The following is an 8,567-nucleotide window of genomic DNA, read 5'->3' as shown; positions in this document are numbered from 1 at the left end:
GTATTTTTTTTTTGCACTGTGTAACACAATTCTGATTTAAATGGCAGAAATGAATGGCCCCTATACTAAAAAAAATGAAATAATAAAGTTTTACACTATATTTTATATTTTACGGAACTAATAGAATGATTACAGTGATAATGCATCAGCCAATGTGATTCTGGGTTCAAAACCGCTCCCTGGGATCACAGACTCCACCTTGTGCGCATCGTTTACAGCCGGTTTACTATCAATCTGAGTGGGATTCCCCTAAAATGGTGGAGCTGTCTGTGTTGGACTCACCCAAAAGGCGCAGACTGCACTACTTTTCCCCTCCACTCCTCCTCCTCCCTCTCTCTCTCGCTTCCTCTCCACTACCAGGCTCTGCCTCCACCCCGCCCGCCCGCCTCTCCTCCCGCCCGGTAGCCGCTGCTGCTGCTCCTGCTGGCGGGCTCTCCTGGCGCTTCCCTCGCGCGCTTCGTCCTTCTCGCTCCAGAGCTCGCGCTCACTCACTCTGACTCGCCTCGCGCGCAGCTCGTGGACGCGTTTTTTTCTTTTTTTTCGCGGCTGTTTTTGTTTTTGAATGGTTTGTTTTAGCTTTAAAACGTAAAAGCGGAGAAGTTTAACTTTACGGGGCTGCAGGAAAAACCTGTAGAGAAACACAGAGTGTGGCGTAGCCGGGCAGTTACATTAGAAAATGAGCAGTTTGTTTTAAAAACCGAGGAGCGGCCAGTTCTGGAGGACTGCGCAGGTAAGCGGCGCTCATTCTCTGCTAGTTAGTTAACCTAGCTTAGTTAACTAAGCTAAGCTAACTGGCTAGCTAGTTAGTATTTAATTTAACGTTATGTTAAATTGTACATTTTGTTAGCTACATATTTAACTAGCTAACTATCTGCATAACCGCTGTGATGTATTTATAACCTCATGGATAGCTAAGCTAGGTTACATCCTTTCACTGACTGACAGTTAGTTAGTTAACCTAGCTAACGCTAACTAGGTTAGGAAGTTAGTTAGCTAGCTTAATGCTACTAGTCACTAGTAGCTAATCGGTACGCTAGCTAACTAACTAGCTAACCCCCTAAATGTGCCATAATAAGTAGTTAGCTAAGCAAGCGCTGCCAGGCGTTTGTTTGACAGTAGCTGTATGCTGTATAGTTAACCTAGCTGTAAGATTTTGCTTTTGCTAGCACCTCAGGCTAGCCTGCCTCCCTGCTGCACATGGCCTTGAACCATGACTCATGACTCGTGTTATAACCTCTAATTCTCCAAAAAGAAAAGGTATTCCTGCTTTTGGGGAGCTTTATTCTCTCCTTGTTGTTAGAGGAACATGTCCCCCCGAGCCCTGTGAACCGCTGAGGGGGTGTTTCTGCAGCTTTTCGCTGCGTGTGGCTCTGCGCTGAACTGGCTGGCTGGCAGCTGTTGATCCTGTCAGTAATGACATTGAGTGGCGGGCAGTCAGAAAACTGGGCTTAAAGCTGAACCTGGACTACAACTTGCTGAAGCTGCAAGATTTACGGGACTGTTTGTGGCTGCTTATTTAAAAAGAGAGGGAATGGATCTTTAGAAAAGAGAGTGGGAAGGCTGGGTAGGCGTGGAGGTGTGTACAATATGCTAGATTAGTTAGCTTGTCTAGCTAAATTGCTAGCTTGCTGTTTATGTTGACATGTTTATTGTGACAAGCAGTTTTAGCCCAGCCCTATGTCAGTTTATACGGGTACAAACACAAATGCAGACTTCACTTGCAAAAACTCTAACTAATTTCATATATCACCTCTTCAAATGTTTACATGTATTAATCATATTAGATCTACAGATTAATTTACAGATTAATTTCAAACTACCTATAATACCAGAACTACATATCCTTAATTTGATTCTGACTAGTCATATTTTATATCTTACATCTCTGTAAATTATAAATGTGTAATAACGGATATCAGCATCAGCCCAGAATTCCCCATCGATGCATTCATATATTTTACCATTAATTTATGTGGAATTTTTTGTTTTATCTTTAATTCAATTTTTACTAGCAAAAACTCTAGTTATAGATATCTACAATTACAATATTATTATAAGTAGACATATCTTCATTATAATTCTTACTATGTATTGAATTGTCATTTGTACTAGGCAGAATTAATCTACGGATATGCAGACCTGGAGTTTTTACTCTTAGGAATTATAGTGTAGATATCTGAAATTACAATGTCTACTATTTAATAAGTAATTACAAAAACAAAAGAGTGAAACTACATGCAATTCAATAGTAACAAATGACTAGGCAGAATTACATTACTGAAAAGTCATATTGGAAGTGTGTCAAGTCAGAAGGGCTTTATGTATTTGTATATTACACACTACATAGCCAATATCTGTAATGAGAGCATGGGCTGGTAAATTGCATGAATTAGAGTTGTTAAATTATTAATTTTAGATTAATAACTCGTATTGCTGATGTGATTTCAGCTTGTCATACATGCAATACGTTTTCAACCATAAAGTAAATATCTAGCTAACACAGGAATAGAATTAACCTCTGATTTCTTGGAACAAGTGTTGTGTCTGAGATGAAAAGCACTTTTATACATAGTCAGTGGCTTTTTTCCTCAAAGAAAACAACTCTGACAGCCTTGGATTCTCTTGTAAGGTCTCAAAATAGAGCTTATGCAGGGTTTGTGGAGTTCATGTCTTATCTTCATGTGGTCTTTATGTTCCGTCAGTGTGGCAGCAGCAGATTTGCTGTGTTTTTTCTTTGCTGTGTTTTTTTTTAGTCGACAGCCCCACTGCTGCTGTTGCCGTTTCCTCTGCTTTCCAGCTGCCTTTAATTCCCGCTAATGGTGTGTCCAGGCCTGCAGGAAATGCATGTACTGATTGACCATGCTGGACCTTTTGCTCTCAGGCCACGTTCAAGATGGCAGCATGAGTTCTCCCTAGAGTCCTCCCTTAACTCATCAATGTCCTAGCTACTTCCTTGTGGTTCTGCTTTTGCAGTGCATGTCGGATGCCTGCTAAATACATGTGCACTCCAGTCAGCGTGCACACTGCCGCTTACTGAAAGGTTAAATGGGGCAAGCCGGAGTTATTGAGGTGGGTGGGGCAGCTGTGTGAGTGAGTGAGAGTGAGAGAGTGAGTGAGAGGCAGTTAAATCTGTTTGCTTTCACACCCCATGATGTTGACTGCATGGCCACCCTGCCAGATCAGGCCGAGGGACTGTGTTTGAAGCGCTTCGGCCCGTTGCCCTTTGTTCAGGCTCAAGCTCTGCAATTCTGGGTTTGGTTATCTGTGCGCTTTGTGCCAGGTTTCATATATTGAGGGTGCAATGATTTCAGTACTTGATGATAAGAAAATATCTTAGAAGTACACATTAAAGTCTCCTAACACTTCTGTGGTTCGCTCATTTATCATTTTTTGTGGAGGGAACTTTCAGCAGCAGCCTATCGGAGTAAAATACGCAGGGAGGAAGGGGGGAGGGCCTATGTCATCCTCACATTTCCACACATTTATGTTAAAGTAATGAGGCTTTTAATTAATTTTATCATTTTATTATTTTTTTAAATGGGTTACAAGAACAGAAATGACATAAGCAGACACTTTCTGTATTGAATTATATCTATTTAGGGTATCTGCAGATATGGGGAAATTAAATGTAAGGTATTTTAAGTCTTTTTTAATACAACTCAGAAACAAAATAATGACTACTTTGACTATAACAAAATGTCAAAAATCACACCATATGAAAGTTTACAGAATTTGCAGCCTGTCATTCATGTTTTTTCAGACAAACCAATATTTCAAGCAAATATAAACTAACAGCACATACAAAAATGCAACTATTTATACACAGACAATAGGGTTCAGCACAAAATAGGGTTTATTCCACCACTTTTTGTTTAATTTACACTTCACCATTTTCCATACAGAACTGCCTTCACTAGGTAAAAGTAAATAATAAATAATGGGTCCCCTTTAAGCAATTTTTAAATAATCCTGTAGCTTCTGCTTAGTTTAGTGTGCCATTAAATTTATAAGCTAACTTGCATGAAATTTGGAAACTGCAAATGCAATACCTGAAAATAAACCCAAAAATTGGCATATTTAAGATCCCTGGGGAAAGGATTTAAGACATTTTAAGATGAACAAAGGACTTTTTTAATATAAACAAATTTAAGGCCTTTTAAGCCTTATTAATTATCTGCAGAGACCATGTATTGTTAAAACCCTGTTTAGTACAGTGTTATTACACTGCGTGAGCTTGGGCAGCTCCTGCTGTCATCAACACCCACACATTTGCATTGTTTGTGGGTGGAACTTCTCTCTGTCTGAGTGCTCATTGTTTGGGCCTTCCTCACCGTAGACCACACTGATGCAGTGACTTGTGGACATGACGGAGGACTGACTAAGAGATCTGCCTGCAGTTAGTCCTCCGTACTCGCGCAGAGAGCCGGTACGTAAACAGGAAAGTGAACTAAAAAACCCTCTTATGCAAGCAGCAACAGGAACAAGCCAGGTTACAGCAGCCTGTTGTTTATCAGCGGTGTGTTTTCAGAGCAGATGTGGGAATGGAGGTAAAAATTCCTTCTTGCAGAGGACAGCGTGCACGGATATAAGGCAGCATGTTGCTGTCAATACGGTCTACGGTTGACGATTAGTCAACAAAATATGGGTACTAATCGTTAATTAACTACTGCAATGCAGTTAAAGTTTATTTAAGTTCTTGTTTTTGATATAATCGAAAAGGCAGAGACTACATTATCGTTCAGTCTCTATATCTTTTTTTGGCACACAAAATGTTTATTCTATTTTCAAAATAAAAGACCAGGGAAAAGCTGTAGCAAGTACAACATCTGTACAAAACTATGTTACATAATCTTAAACATTTAGACTTCTGCTGTTTTGAGTTATAAGTGTGCACATAAATGTTCATTTGAAAGATTACTTGAATTTATGTTTTTACATTAATTACTAATTTAATTAATTCACATTTTTATTGTGATTAAATGATTTACATTTCATTAAGTTATCAAGCTTAAGTTTCATATTTGTGTTTCATCATTTATTATATTAATTTGCCATAGAAGCTTAAATTAAAATTATGGCAAACACCTAATAGCAGAAATGGAGGGCATGACAAAAATGACTGCTTACTTTTTAACTAATCAATAAAATAAGCAACAGATTAGTTGACTACTAAAATAATCATTAGTTGCAGCCCTATGCAGCACCCTTACACACACACACACACACACACACACAGTGCCGCCCTATTCCACAGCCGCTGTATTGCAGTGCCTTTACGTTTACAGTAACTCTGCTGCAGGCCTGGACTCGTCGCTGTCGAGGTGGCGGACTTTGCACTCGTCTAGCTTGCTCTCCCTTGCACTGTGGAAACACTGATAACAGTGTGGACGACATTACTGTATACACACACACACACACACACACATACATACAAAACATGTCCTTGTTTCCCCTTTCCCCCCGACTGGCTGGCTCTGACCAGTTCTTCCATGTGGCATTAAAAAAATAAAAAATGGAAGTCTGGAAAAGGTCCTGCCATGCACTGACCCAGTGTGCTTCAAAAAGCAAAGCAGACCGAATATTCCTAAACGATCTCTTTTATGCCACAGGATAATCCACACTGGAGCTTCACTGCTTATCAAAGTGATCTTGAATATTTTATGATGTGCATCTTAGGAAATGACTGTGTATTACTAAGGGGCCCCTCAGAAAAGCCTGAACGCTCTGCTGATCCTACGACTGTATTAAAGTACACCGCTGTAGCGGATTAGGCAACGTCTGTAAGCATGTAATCTCACGGTTATCTTGCTTTATTAGCATGTAATCTCACGGATAGCTTATTTAGCTGTAATTACCATCTGTGGTACCTCCATTGCAGATCTCAGAATCTTTTATATGTTGGTTTGCTTGGTTGTAGGTGTATGAATTGGAGAATCTGGTCTGTTTCGCTCTATTAGTCTCTGTCACATTTTATAGAACTGTTGGAGGTCTTCTCTTTTTGTGTCCGTCCGTGCTCTAATGGGTTTTCTTCTCAAGGGAACACAGAAGATTTCCTGGCTGGCAATAATCATTAGGCTACAAAGCCTCATATCCATTAATGGAGGATTAGTTAAATAACACACGAGGAATGTGGAGGTCCTCACTCGCTTTGATTAGATCGTCCAACTTTTAGAAACCTGGGATTTGCGCAGAAGCCAGGGCAGCGCTCGGCGCAACTCGAAGCGCCATAGAGTGCCACGTACTGCCATGAAGTGCCACAAGGCCTATCCCAAGTTCTTAAGATGATGTGTGATGCAGAACATCTCCTGTCATAGCTGGATGTTCTCTAAGCGGATGTAGGCCGTTGACAGTTTTTGTGAATGGAGACTGTAGCACTGGAGTAGGCTGAGGGGATTATAGATACTTAACCTAATTATTTTTCTCTCAGGCCGTGGGCTTTCACTCTCTCTTTCTCTCTCTCTCTCTCTCTCTCTCTCTCTCTTTAAACCTGACTCGTGCAGCTGCCAGCGCCTGTCTCTTAACCACTCCTCTTACTCACCTCAACCTCAACTGTCTGGCGTCCATTTTGTGCACTGCCTTTGCACGTCCCCACCGCAGTCCTCCTGTGCTGGTGTTTTCTCTATTTTTACTCAATGACTGAGCAAGGCGTGACTGCTTGGAACATTGCAAACCCTGCTTGCTTCTTTGCAGTATGATTGTGGCCTTGGCCTTGTCGTCTTGGACCTCTTACTAATAGGTGTGGTACAACACATGAAACAGTTCGATCTAATGTCGGGCCTGTTTGAAAACTCATGCGAAACTTATTTGTGCTTCACTTTGTCTTTCTTTGATTAGTCTGGAGTAAGCGTAATGCAGAGCAGGTCAGTATGACGATGTTTTTTCCTATTGAGATTAAAGATTGCAAAAGTATTTGCATTCATTACGAGGTATAGATGCTAGGGTTTAAAATACTTTAATAGAAGTTGAAGTATAAAGTCAAGCTTTTTACTCAAGTAAAAATGTAAAAATACTGGTTTCAAAACTACTTAAAGTATAAAAGTAGTAATGTGTGAAACATGACATTAAAGGACAAAAGTTTAGGCCGCGCCACAGGGTTGTGCACACATTTTTCTAAAAGCCATAATGATTATGATGTAATTTTTAAATGTTAATGGTAATACATTTGGGATGTGATGGGCATATATTAAAGAAAATACATTATATAAATATATTAAAATGACTGCATGCTATGTTTTTGTATTACAAAGGAACAGGAACACTGATACTTTATAATGATATAACATATTTTATTAAGGTTTTTATCGTGTCATGTATCACCACTTTTTCTGAAGCTTTTCAGCATATGAGATAGTTTTTTTTTGCCACATCACACAGCTCTAATACATCCGCCCAGCCCTAATGCCCCCAATTCATTAATTTTAATACTGATTATAGTGCAGGGTAGTGTAATAAATTAAAGAAGCAAAAGTGAGGACAGGCCCTCTCCTCTGAAACTCTCACTTCCTCTTTACCTCAAAATAAAGAGCAGAGGGGAAGAGCACACTTCTCGTATGCATGTGTTAGCTCAGTGCTTACAAATTCATTGTTAGTATTTATCAGAAATGCTTATAAATAGCACAGTTATTGTTAAAACTTTTAAACTGTTATAATAATGATGTTTCAGATGACGGCATACATCCTTCATACTTGGCATCTGCATCACATCCCCTTAGACTAGAGATACACAATGTCATGACAAATGTCATGGAACAGGAATTAATATTACTGAACATTGCATTAACCTGTGTGAATGTGTGGTCTCCTGCATTGAATGTATGTGGGATTTTTGCCACTTTGCATGTTTGCATGGACAATTCTTGCCAGATGCTGCCAGTCACAATCATTACCACCCACTATATAGGTGCTAGGTAATTAATTGTTTTGAATATTCCTAGTACGTACATGACACTGTACATTGAGTAGAGGTAAATGCCCTCACAAAAAACTTCACAAATGGAATTTCCAGTCTATCTGGCATCCTCCGCTATCAGGCCTCGCTCCAGCACCTTGCCATGAGCATGCTGGCCAGTGTTCAGCCTCACTTACAAGATAACGAGATAACAGATATACAGGTGTGGGCGTTCCCAATCTGCCCCCTGAAGTAACAACATATCATGATCAGTTTACAAACTGTTATCTGTACATGATACTAGTTCCATGTCCCGTGTCAGTTTGTAATTGTATGTAACTAAATTTAATTTTTTGATCAGGCCACTTCTTGCACGTATAGTAAAAGAAATAAAGAGGATAAAAAGTCCCTGAGAGTTGATCAGTCATTCTGTCACCACAGCAAATGAGGTTCAATTGTTTCACTTCGCTTCGAACGGACATCAGGCTCCACAACATGCAAAAGTCATTCAGAATGAATGGTGAAAACAAGATCTTGTCTAATTCCTTTCCACAAATGTGTGCTTCTGCTTTTGATCTCGCTGCCTGCAGTTTCAGTTCCGCTGGGTAAACGGCTAAGCAGAGCTGCGATTGAAGGCGTTGTTGCTCAGTTAGATTTTTGTTTACATGTCCGTGCAGCA

At 39.9% G+C, this 8,567-nt stretch overlaps 1 protein-coding gene across 9 annotated transcripts in view; it reads left to right on the top strand.

Annotated features, from left to right (window-relative positions):
- The first annotated feature begins 304 nt into the window (after positions 1-304).
- mbnl3 (muscleblind-like splicing regulator 3) overlaps positions 305-8,567 on the top strand; it is a 69,655-nt gene continuing 61,392 nt past the window's right edge. For 2 of the 9 annotated variants that reach the window (XM_049484019.1, XM_049484018.1), the window contains exon 1: positions 332-730. The gene's annotated coding sequence lies outside the window, so the exon portion shown is untranslated. Of the gene's footprint in view, positions 731-8,567 lie in introns of all 9 variants that reach the window. The other 7 variants (XM_022684238.2, XM_022684234.2, XM_022684239.2 and 4 more) reach the window with 6 other exon arrangements.

Source organism: Astyanax mexicanus, chromosome 10 (genome assembly GCF_023375975.1).
Source record: "Astyanax mexicanus isolate ESR-SI-001 chromosome 10, AstMex3_surface, whole genome shotgun sequence".
Classification (NCBI taxonomy): Eukaryota; Metazoa; Chordata; class Actinopteri; order Characiformes; family Acestrorhamphidae; genus Astyanax; species Astyanax mexicanus.
Note: the sequence above shows the minus strand (reverse complement) of the source record. Positions and strands in the feature narration are given on the sequence as shown.